Below are 12,698 nucleotides of genomic sequence, written 5' to 3'. Positions count from 1 at the left end.
AAATTACCATTGACACTAAGACATTACCATTTTCAATATAATCATTGACACTAAGACATTGCTATTCTCAATGTAATCATTGACACTAAGACATTACCATTCTCAATCTAACTATTTGTACCGTCTTGAATGGTGTGAATGTTGATTGAATGGTATAAGGGCCTCTTCTGGCCTTGATGTAGTGTTCTTGTATTCTTAATCAAACACATTACATATTATGGATAAAATAATTACAAACTACTCTCTGGCAGACAAATATTTATTACATCAAATAATAGTTCATAAAGTAGGCAATCTCAGCCATAAAATATCATGAATTATTTCACATCAAATACAAACTACATCCATAGAAATATCTCCAATTAGGTACTCATATTATTTAATCCAATTTCATAAAACAGACACCTACGTCTCTTGATACATCATGGCGCTAACTTACTAAAAAATCGTGGTCATGTGATCAAAAATGGTACCTCTTTGCTCGACAATGTGTAAGACCCATTTTCACGTGAACTGAAATCATCTCGTGCATCTCACTCTAATCATAGTGTTACACCATTGACACTAAGACATTACCATCCTCAATCTAATGATTGTCTCAGTGTTATCATTGGCACTAAGACATTACTATTCTCAATGTAATCATTGACACTAAGACATTACCATTATCAATCTAATCAATAACACTAAGACATTACCATTCTCACTGTTATCATTGACACTAAGACATTACCATTCTCACTGTTATCATTGACACTAAGACATTACCATTCTCACTGTTATTATTGACACTAAGACATTAACATTCTCAATCTAATCATTAACACTAAGACATTACCATTCTCCATCTAGACAAAATTTACATGGTCACAGTTTAAAAGTGAGTAAAGCAACAAACAACAATTAAATTTAAGAATCTATATTCATTACCCAGCTCAAATACAAACAGATGCTTAGATAATAATAAATAATTAATAATATAAATAAAAAATTAGTATAAAAAATATCAATAGTGCAAAAACTTGCATTTTTTTTTTTGCATTTGCATAGTAACAGAACTGGTATAGAAAAATACAAAAGACATAAATGTGGGAGCCACCGCTGGGCCAAAGTAAAAACACAGCATATTTTTATTTTTTTAAGCATTGTTCACCCCAGCAGCAGTAAATCGCTACATGGCAAAATAACAAAGCAAAATTTGAGTAATGGTTTAATAATAATAATGATGCTGAAGATAAAAGATGAGTGCAGTGTTTTTATAAACCCTATTACAACCTACTTTCCTCTATGGCAAAAAGGTGCCTGAGTTAATCTTTATAGTGCTTACAGGAGCACCCCGTTACGCCATCCTTGAAGATACCATTTGGCATGCAGTCGCCCCCCATGTGGGATAATTTTCCAACCCATCACAGCTGTTGAATAAGTATTTCTTCTATACTACCCACACCAGCCTCCAGCAGAACATTTTTTTAAGGTAGTTCTGCCAGTGTATGAAAGTTTGGTGAGAACTACTGCTTGGATATATATATATATATATTTAATTGTGAAACTTGAAAAAACTTCTTTTTATGAAACAAAACTAAATATAACTTTTATTACAACATAACACTAACCCTAATACTAACCTAGATGAAATGAAATAAATCTAGTAGCAATAATATAAAATGGTATTTTGAGTATTTTAAACAAAATCTAACTCACTACAAAAAACCTGTCTGTACAGTTTCAGATCCCTGGGTAATTTGCATTACACTAGACCATTTTTGTAATTTCACCATCCTCACTGCATATCCGCCAACCAATCGCTAATTTCTCAACGTTACCTTGGAAACACCCACACACACACTCCATAACACTGCTATACACATTTTTATGAACATACAAAACATAAACATTGTATAATTATGTCTTTATATAACTTTTGTTTTATAATTATTTTATCTAAGTAATTGACTAAGTAATTGTAATCATCGTCCTAAATATAATTTTGAGATTGTTTTCTAGTCTTAACATTACAAAAGATAACAATCTAAAAGGTTAATAGTTATTGAGCTAACAAACTAATATTAGAAAATGGTAAAATAAAAAAATCAATGAATACAATATATTTACAGGGTGCGTCAAAAAAAATGTATACACACTTTGAACTGTCGTAGACAATTTATTTCCTGTTCTACAATGCTAAATTTCAGCACATGGAAAGCTTAATGTCTAATTAAAGTCAAAGTCATCAAGATAAGGCAGAGGAAATGGTTGGGAGGAAGGGGGTCTGTCAATGAACGTTGAATGGTGTAATACTGAGTTCTTACTTCCTGAAGTACTCTAGACACGTGACAAGACAAACACTATACGACTGACTCAAGTCCGTTCAGCAGACAACATGAAGTTTATTTTACTATAATAATAATAATATACTGCACTCCTTGTTAGTGCTACAAGTCAAGAAATAATAATCCTATCCGCATAACAGTGGTATCAAAAGTATCCAATACGTTAACAACAAATCATGTCCGCATCTCAGCGGGCAACACTGTGTAGAAATATAGATTAACTAATACATGTCTCAAAAGACCACTGGCAACAACTGCCCACAAGTTACTTTCTAACTGAAATTACTACAGACTTTTCTAAGTCGCTACTGTCCATCCCGGACTAAAATATACTTGACCACTCTGTCCAAAGAATAACACTTGACTTCTAACTTGACTTCACTTGTCTGCTTTACTTGACTGACTGACTGACTTCAAAGTCAACTTTATTCATTCTACTTCCTGTTTTCTACATTAGGAATTCCACATGTCTTTTAAACTATTAACATGACGTGAACTTTAGATCATGCAATGTCAACTAAGACTGTGACATTACGCCCTTTCCCTCAAAAAAAAAAGATTTTGTAAAAATCTTTTGAAATTTAAGTAATAATACTATTATATGTATAGTCACATCTTTTGAGAGAGAAATAATCCATACAAATGTACAATGTGTGCTATAATCTCTGGCACATGTCTTATCATGCCATCAAAAAATTTGATGAGACTAATATATGGTCTCATTTGACCTTACAATATTTGAAAAAATATTTGTCTGTGTAGACAATACTCATAGTTGTCAACATTACTCAAAAGGCAAGTGTTTCTTTACACAAAATTTCAAAGTAAATTCTCAATTTATCAAAAGAATGCTTTCAATATTAATTTTACAAAGGAATGAGCAGCCATGAAAAATGCTCGTATACAAATATACTTAGTTTATCCCATCAGGTTACATAATCAAATGAAAAATATTGACAATGGTTACATGGTCAAATGAAAAGATATTGACAATGTTCTTTAAAATAAATCAATGCAAGTGAAATGTATCTATAATAAATATTTATGTTGTCTCAATGGTTTATGTACAAAAATAATGGCAATGTTTTGACAATGCTACTAAATCATGAAAGTCAAGAAAATATATTCTTTAATGATGATTTATGAGGAACATATTTAAATCATCAAAATCATAAGCATATTAAAGCATCAAGGTCGTTATCATGATATTCATTTGGCTCATATGTCTTACTGTGAGCACAAGTTCTTTTAACATAAGTGTAAGTTACAATCTTCTCTCGAAAAAATGAATCAGCTTTTCACGTTATGTAACATCAAATATGTTACTTCGAGCCATTAATAGTGCTCTAATAGTCTTCATCACTCAAATACAATGTTCTATTCAAAAATCAAATATATTACTTTGAGCCATTAATAGTGCTCCAATAGTCTTCATGAATCAAGTACAATGTTCTTTCAAAAATCAAGTATATTACTTCGAGCCATTAATCATGCTTCGATAGTTTTCTCATATCCATACAATATTCTTCTCAAAATTAGTGTTATCATCACATAATATAAAATATACTGCTTGAGCCATCAATAATGCTCCAAAAGTTTTGTCATTAAATACAATTTTCTCCTCAAAAAATATCAGTGTCTACATCACACATCATCAAATATATTACTTCACGAGCTATCAATAATGCTACAATAATTTTCTCATATTAAATACAATCTTCTCAAAAAGTCAGTGTCTACGACACACATCAAATGTATTGCTTCACGAGCCGAGAATAATGCTCAAATAATTTTCTCATATTAAATACAATCTTCTCCTCAAAAAATCAGCGATTACATCACACATTATATATATTACTTCATGAGCCATCAATAATGCTCCAATACTTCTCATATTAAGTACAATCTTCTATTCAAAGATTCAGTTTGCATTACACAGTATCAATTATTTTTCAAGCCATCAGTAATGCTCAAATAGATCTCACTAATTAAATACAATATTCTTTTCAAAAAATCATTGTTTGCATTACATATCATCAAGTGTATCGTTTCAAGCCTCCAATTAAGCTCAAATAGTCTTCAAAACTGATATGTGGGAAAAATAAATTCATCAGTGAAGATCAATGTCACAGTCATATCTATACAATTTACAAAGGTTATGTACATTTGAAAAAATGAAAAATACATTTCAATAAATAGTGTCACATACTCAGGTTTTAATATGACTGCGTTCTGTTCAAATGGACTCTTGGAAAAATAATTTACACATATGCAAAAATTGGGCACATATGACCTTTTGAAGTGTCATGTGTACAAATACAATCAAAGTTATATGTAGAATATGGCATCAACAGATTCAATGAATTACACTTGTACTGGCTAATGAGTCCTTAACGGTGCTAGTGTTATGTAAAATAGTGTGATAATTATAGTTGTTGACTTATGTGAACAATGTCATTGTTTAGTTATATTACTGATATTTAATGATTTTGTGATGGTGTTGTATCCTATTGTATAATAAACAAAATTGTATGTTGTGCTGCCCTATGTCTAGCTTGCTAACTACTAGTGTCATGTGTGTTTCCAGTTCTAATGTTACTGTTTCGTGATGCGTTGTCCAGCCGGTTTGTAAGTAATGGATAGGAATTATTTTCTGGAGTTGAGTTCATGAATGCTACATGTTCGTGTTCGTGAGTGTCGATGGTTGCGGCTGAGTTGTCATAACTGCTAGGGCGTCTATGGATTCTATTGTTGCTGTTACTTTGCCATCTGTTTGAAGTATTTCTGTTGTATCTGTTTCGTTCGTAGCCATCACGTCTGGATTGTCTGTGATAGTTCTGAAAGTTGTTGGTATTGTATTGCTGTCTTCTTTGATAGTTCTGGAAGTTGTAATTATCGTTGTTGGTGTTGTATTGCCTTCTTCTATCATTAGGGCTGTAACTTTGGGTTGCTCTGCTGTTTCTTCTGTTGTCATATTTATTGTCTCGATATGTGCCACTTTGATACTGGAAAGTGCTTCTGTTGATTGATCTACATTGGCTCTTTATGTGACCCTTTATGCCGCAGTTAAAGCAGGTTTTATTGTTGCTGCTGTATTTGAATTTACTTGAATCAGTGTTAATGGTGGCAGCTATTTGATGGTCTCTTCTGTCGATGGTGTGATTGGGATGGCTGTCTTTGAATAAATTCAGGTTAGTTATGAGTTCTGTTTCGTTTTTAATTTTCTTCTCTTTCAGGAAAGTGAAAATGTTGTCTGTAACATTCAATAGTACACTGTCAATTAAGAACATATCAATGATTTGGTCTGGTCTCATCATATCACAGTTGGAGAGTTCAAGCCACTTTAAGATATTTTGCTTAATTTCAAAAATAATTCTGTTGTAATCACCGTTCTTTTGCAATCTGATGTCTCGAAAGAGTTTTCTGTAGTGGTCCTCGGATTTGCCAAAGTGTTCGAGGAGTCTGTTTTTCACAGCCTTGTAGTCAGTCTTTTGTTCAGGTGTCAGGGTGGCTATTATGTTCAGCGGTTCACCTGCAAGATTGGCGAGTAGGTGCTTGGCCATATCTCTAGGAGACATGTCATACGTTGAGGCTATGTGCTCAAATTGCACAATGTAGTTTTCAAGAGTTTCGTTTTTCTCATTGAACTTATGGAACTTCGAGACGTATGGTTTGGCTTGCTGTGTCAGTGGTTGTAATATGTTCGGATTCACTTTTGCAGCTTCCAGTTTAGCTAACTCAACTTTTCTCTCTATTTCTTTCATTTCTTTCTGATGCGCTCTTTCTGCCGCTCGTTCATCTCGTTCCGCTACTTCACGTTCTTTCTTCTTTAATTCATCCAATTCTCTTTCGAAAAATTCTCTTTTCTTTTCACCCTTCAATTCCATTTCTCTGGCCAACTCCAAGATTTTATCATAGGTAGACATTGTTGATAGGTATGGGTTTAGGCTTCAAGTGTGTATAATGTCAATAAATATTAAATAATCTTCAACGTGTATAAAGTCAACAAATATATAGGATTCCAATCTGTATGTAGTATTAACTGTGTAGTGAGTGCTTATTTATCAAAATACAAATAATAATGTCTCACTTTGCATGTATATTTGATATTTAAATAATAGATGGCCAATAAATGTGTTGAGTTTATAATCAATGTGTGCCAAATACAATGTACAAATGAGTCAATAGTAATAAGTGTTGCGTCAAAATGTACCAACAAAATAATCAGAGTACGAGAAATGTGTCAATACAAAATAAGTACAAGAGCTCAAAAAATAAGGCTCTAATTCAAGTGATAGTATATATGTACACAATATTATTACTTCAAATATATCTTTGTAACATGTTATATGTGCAGTGAAAAAATGAAAAAAAAATTAATTAATGAGAGAATAAAGAGATAAATTAAAGTATAGGTGACGAACACAAAAACAATATAGATAACAATGCAGTCTGCTTTAAAAGAAATCAATAAATAGAAGACTTTGACAAGAGAATCACAGATATGTAAATACAAGACTTACACAAACAAACAATATGAATGCAAAGAGAAATCACACTACGATTGTACAAACAAAACTATATACCACTAAACAAAAAATTTCCAAATGATCTAGAAGTCCCTACCTATTAAGGCTGGTCTACTCGGACCTTATTAGGACTAGGAGAACAACAAGAAAATCCCTAAAGATCCCTATCAGATGAAGTGAAATGGAATGGAACAAATAAATTGTGCCGATTCAGTCTCAAAACATAAGACAGACCCACGCCGACCGCCCTTTAAGGTAACAAATTTAAAAAATGAAAATCAATTTAATATGGTTCCAAGAGTTATCAATCACTAACTCTATATATAATCAACTTCAATTACTGCTATACCACAGCAAAATCAATGTACTTTATTAATCATATGAATATATTCAATCCTTAATTATAACTTACAGACTTTCTTTTGTAGACTGATCTAGATTAATCCTCTCGTAGCTTGTCAAATACAAATACAGCTTGAGTAGTTCAATAATAATCCATGGGTAAGGTAACTAAGTAATCCGAATGAGAATACACATCAATGTGAGCATCAAAGTAGTAGTAAAATAATCCAGTCATATGCCATAAGATGGCTCAAATGCTCAAGTAATGTCAAAAAATATTTCCTCTTGACCTTTACAATTAACACAAGTCCAACAGATAATCCAAAATGTAAGTGTAGTAATGCAGGCATGTGTTATTTCTTCGGCGTACAACGATGACTAGGAGAGCGCCAATAGGTACAAGTTAGTCCAACTTCAACGTCAAAGATCAATAATCCAAAAGTACTTGAACATTCGTATAAATAATCCAACAGTACTTAAGTGGAGAACTTCAGCTTAGATAATCCAAATATGTAAAGTCTCTGAAAAATTAGAATGACCATAAGTGAACAGAGGTCTAAATGGAGGACCTTCTGTATAGCAATGTAAGGTGAAACCTCGACAATGCAAGAGCGTGTCAAAAGTTGGTGACGAGCGCTCACGTGGAAACGATGTATCATCTGTCTTCAGGCGACGCCTTGAATTTTACACCCACACAAATGTATCAGCTGTCTTCGAGCGAAGCCTTGAGTTTTTCACCCACACAAATGTATCAGCTGTCTTTGAGCGACGCCTTCAGTTTTTCACCCACACAAATGTATCAGCCGTCTTCGGTTTCTGCCGATGGTGATGTCACGCCGTGCTAAATCTCAAGATGTCGACAATAGTGGAGAAATAGGCATTGACCAGGTTTAAAATATACATATAAGATCCTTTTTTGTCCAGTAGATATAATGGTCAGTTTGTAGACTTCATCAAGCCCTAACTTGAGAACTGCTTGATCAGACACAAACTGTGAAAGATGGAATGTGATAATATGAATATATATATATATATGAATACAATATTAAAGTGCTGACTTATTTATTACTAAAGCATCTCCAGATTTTCTTTTGCTAAGTCTTTCTTTTAACCAACTGGTGTGGCACAGCAGTAGGCTCTTTTTTTTTTTCATTGCAAGTCTATAGTTATTTTTAAAAAATCTTTTTGTCTACCAACACTCTTTAAACTATTTCCCAGGTGGATTCCCTTCTTTAAATTTCTGTCTGTTAACATTTCAGCAAAGGTACAAGATATGAATACATTGCTTATGTCCTGAGAATGTTCTGCATTAGACACTTTAGGCCTACTCTGCTACTCTATCACCTAAATAAATTAAGTTATGCTTCTTTTCCTTGGTCTTTGTTTCACTGCCAAGTTTGATACTTAATACAAAAAGAGTCAAAGGAATTCATCAGATTAATTTAATATTTAAAAATAGAATTGACTCACCATTAGCTGTCCCAATGAATGAACCATAATGTCAGGTTGACCATTAACCCTATCTTACTGTACCAGACATTCATGCTTGTTAGTTTAGCCTAAAGATAACAATGGTAGTGATATTTAGCTGCAAAACATTCTACTAAATTTATATAACTGGTAATAAATTATTGTTAAAACAAAAGAAAGTCCATAGAAAAGAGATACAAATAAAACATAAAACAGTCTAATTTAAAACTAAATAAAATGATTAATTTAAGACTGGATGGCTGCCTGGTTGTGCAGTATGCACACTGGATTATCTTTCACAATGGTGCCAGGTTCATATTCTGCCAGCTGACATCAAACTTTTGAATTCATTTGTCAGTAATTATATTTTCTTTTTTTTTAATACAAGCCTCATGCAATAGCAGTCTTTAACTTTTTCTTTATTGTTATAAATTATTTTAAGCAGAAGAATCTAATGAAATATACTTACAAAACTTCCTTTAAGATTTCAAGTTAAAAGTTGTGGGTGAACATCATCCCAGGGTATACCAGGACCTATACAGATAGAGTGGTCATGAGTCTGAAATACAAATAAAGTGATTGTGTCTGAAAAACTTTTTTCTTTTATTAATCAGAGTTAATATGTCATCTAGGTATGTCAAATAGATAGGTTTTCCAACCTGTAGGTATGTCTGACAGATATGTCATAAATAGTCTTACAGTCTAGTAATGTAACATGCTACAAATTTTTTCTTTAGAATCTTAAGGGGAGGGGAGGGAGGTAAGAAGAGTGCTTTTAAGAAATTATGACTCACTATGGTTTCAATTACAATGGTCAGGTCAGTTCATCAGGGCTGATCAATCCAACATAAGATCCACTATTTGGTAATTTACCTACGCCACTGTCATGCTTTAAATATTTCCAGCCAATAGAAGTAAATTGAGTTGTATGTGCTGAGAAAGGAAAACAAAAAAATGTTTGTAAAATGTTTCACATATTTTAGTTGTTCCTTCAGAGTTGAAGATAATTTACTTCCTAGTCCTAACTTCCAGCAGGATGACAGCAGGCAGAGTATTAACCCAGGACCATAGAGAAGTCCAAACAATATACCACACGACCAGGCAGCCAGCCTGTATGTATTATAAGTGTGATTCAATATGTTATAAATCTATATTTTATATATGTTATAAGTGTGATTCAATTTGTTTAAAACTACAAAATTCATTTTTTTTAGGTTTACTGTTTTTGACAGTCAAAATAGTGGTTTACATTTTTTTACCACCATTTAAGAATTCCGATTACAATACAAAATTTAAAAAAATAGAAAAAAAAAACACATACACACATACAAAAGATTTGTAAAAAGCCTTGGCAGTTACATCAAACATTTTTTCAAAACCAACAACATGCACATCCTTGATACAAAACACACACACTGGTCATTTTAGCCATAAGAGATGTACCTGTTACCAGATGTACCAGTAAGGTTGATTGGCTGTATTGTTAAAGATTAAAAGCAAACCATTATCCATACAGATCTAGTTTCACTAGAGAAAAGATTTTTTTTCTTGGTATCCAAATTCTTATGTATAAGATTTCTATAATGTGTCTTCTTTCTACTATAACATGCTCAGTACACTTTTATTGTATAAATACGGTTAGGGTTATATAATTTGGCTCTAAATGAAAGATTTACCTGCTTTCCATATGAAGGGAGGGAGGGGGGGCAAACATTATAGTTGCTTGACCAAGGTTCTAATGCAGTCATAAGACCTTATCTAGTATGACAGTCGACTGTAGAAGCTTGCAATTAGATTCCAAGCAATAGTTCTACGAGTATATAGTGAATTTATAATGTAGCACATAAATTATAATTTCCAAAATCTAAACATAATTTTTTTATTGCACAAAGTTATCCAGCTAGAGCTAAATTTTAAAGTAAGAGGCAATTCACAGTTGGAAACATGAAAATATAAAGTAAAAATATTAATGTCCATTATGCATCAGGTTTAATTACAAAATGAGGATACTGAACACTTCAAGAACTTTAAATATTTCCTTTTCCACAACCAAGGTAACCAATCGAGCCTAGTAGGAAGTGTGGTCAAGAGGCCAACTACGCTTGAACTTGGCTGCCTATGAAGGGGGCAAGAGGTTCGACACACTACTCGAGTTGAGTTGTGCTTACTGAGTGCTTTAAGGCAGTTAGAAAACCTACTCCCACTGGTCCACAAATGAGATTGGACCATAGTGCTCTGAGCATGCTATAAGCATGAAAGTAGCACTATATGAAAGCCATAATTTATTTATATAGTAAATATTTAGGGTTAGAAACATGCTTACAATTCAAGTAGATTTCCTTATTGAATGACACTACAAAATGTAATCATGTATGATCTGGATATTCTTCTTTGTTTTTATTATTCATTAACTTCAACAGACCTACTTTTTTTTCAGTGTCAGAGCAGAAGCACCAACAGATGTTTCATTTTTTTTTTATCTTTTTTAAAAAAAAAGACTCACAACATAGCAAGTAAACTGCTTTACTATCGAAATTAGTGGAATTAAATCGAAATCTATTAAGGTGAATAGATAGTTCCAGACAGGATGCATGCCATAGTTTTACTTCTTCTAGACTTAATCATTATTTCAATTTATCAGACAATAGTTATCCAGATAACGATCCTGACTACCAGGTAGTGCAGTTTGCGCACTGGACTGTCGATCGGATTTATCGATGGTCTCTGGTTCAAACCCTGCCTGCTCCCATCCCCCGTCACCCTGCGGGAGGTTTGGACTAGGAAGTAAACTATCTTCAACTCTAAAGGGACATCCGAAACATGTAAAACAATTTACAAACATTCCAAAGATAAATACATGTTAAATTAGTTATAACTTATGAAGACATATAGCTATTGACATAGTTTTGATTTAAATTTGAGGATAAAATGTAAAAACAAAAAAACCTTCATTAAAATTATAACAAATATATAGTTGTATATTCTATAGCCCCATTTTCTAAAAGATCAATAGCAAATATTCTTTTTTTATGCTTTGTTTAAGCCTGCTTAGCATACTTTATAAAAGTGCATAATTTGACTATAGTAAGTATTGCTTATAATATTAGCTTTTTCTTGCATCAAAGTAAATCAGAAATATTATTTTAAAATCAATTGTTGATTTAACATAATCATCAATTTAGTGGCTCAGAAAAGAAAAAATGTCTGAAAAAATTATTATAATAGTTGCGGATTAAAATGTAATAAGAATGCCTTTTAAAACTTGCAATCTATAGGGCAGATGATTTAAATGTCATCTGTTTCTGTGGCCTACAGTTATAAAGGTATCATGATATGGCCAGCACAATGATAAACCTTCTTTACTTTCCCCAACTAATGTCATTAAAATTGCACAGACCTGAGGCACTCTATGATCCTGAAATTCAAAAACAATCTTGACCAAGATTTCAATCTGCACTTAACCACTTAAGTCCCCCCCCCCCCAATTAAAAAAAATCAAATGTTCCATTATGAATCAGCACATCATCATTTGCAGAGAGAATTGCTGCCAATCTTTTGCCTATACAGGATATAGCTAGCTTAAGTACAATAAAGATAACTTTATTCAAGAATTTTTAACTTTGGCTGAATGTGCATTGTGACAAGCTAATTCAGGAACTGGCTTATACTGTAACATTTATTTAAATATTTTAGACTAAAATTACAACTATTATACACTAAAATAAAATGTTATTTCATTCACTATGCCATTATGTTATGGAGTGTTTACCCTGGCCCAGCATCCTCCTCCTTTTGCAGCATTACATGTACTGTAATCTTCAGGGGCCCAAAGACTTTTTCCAGTGATGTAAGCCTCCAGAGAATCATATGTCCTTGGATAATGGCAGCTGTGAACAGAATCACTTTTGCATAACACTTTCCAAAACTATTTACATATATTAATATATGCCTTTATTCTAAAAGCAACCTCATAATAATATACTTATTCTTTTAAAAGTTTCATAGAATTTATTACATGCTAGATATC

The 12,698-nt window shown here is 32.6% G+C and overlaps 1 long non-coding RNA gene across 15 annotated transcripts in view; it reads right to left on the bottom strand.

Moving 5' to 3' along the window:
- Positions 1–7,392: 7,392 nt before the first annotated feature.
- Positions 7,393–12,698, bottom strand: part of LOC129923276 (uncharacterized) — a 42,713-nt gene continuing 37,407 nt past the window's right edge. For 13 of the 15 annotated variants that reach the window (XR_008775202.1, XR_008775204.1, XR_008775203.1 and 10 more), the window contains 5 exons: positions 12,441–12,558; positions 9,466–9,604; positions 9,141–9,230; positions 8,672–8,760; positions 7,393–8,192 (listed from right to left, as the gene is read on the bottom strand). This is a non-coding gene — a long non-coding RNA (uncharacterized LOC129923276). Of the gene's footprint in view, positions 8,193–8,671; positions 8,761–9,140; positions 9,231–9,465; positions 9,605–10,347; positions 10,482–12,440; positions 12,559–12,698 lie in introns of all 15 variants that reach the window. The other 2 variants (XR_008775198.1, XR_008775206.1) reach the window with 2 other exon arrangements.

This window comes from Biomphalaria glabrata, chromosome 16, assembly GCF_947242115.1.
Source record: "Biomphalaria glabrata chromosome 16, xgBioGlab47.1, whole genome shotgun sequence".
Classification (NCBI taxonomy): Eukaryota; Metazoa; Mollusca; class Gastropoda; family Planorbidae; genus Biomphalaria; species Biomphalaria glabrata.
The sequence above is the reverse complement of the archived record's forward strand: the minus strand, read 5'-3'. Positions and strand labels throughout refer to the sequence as shown.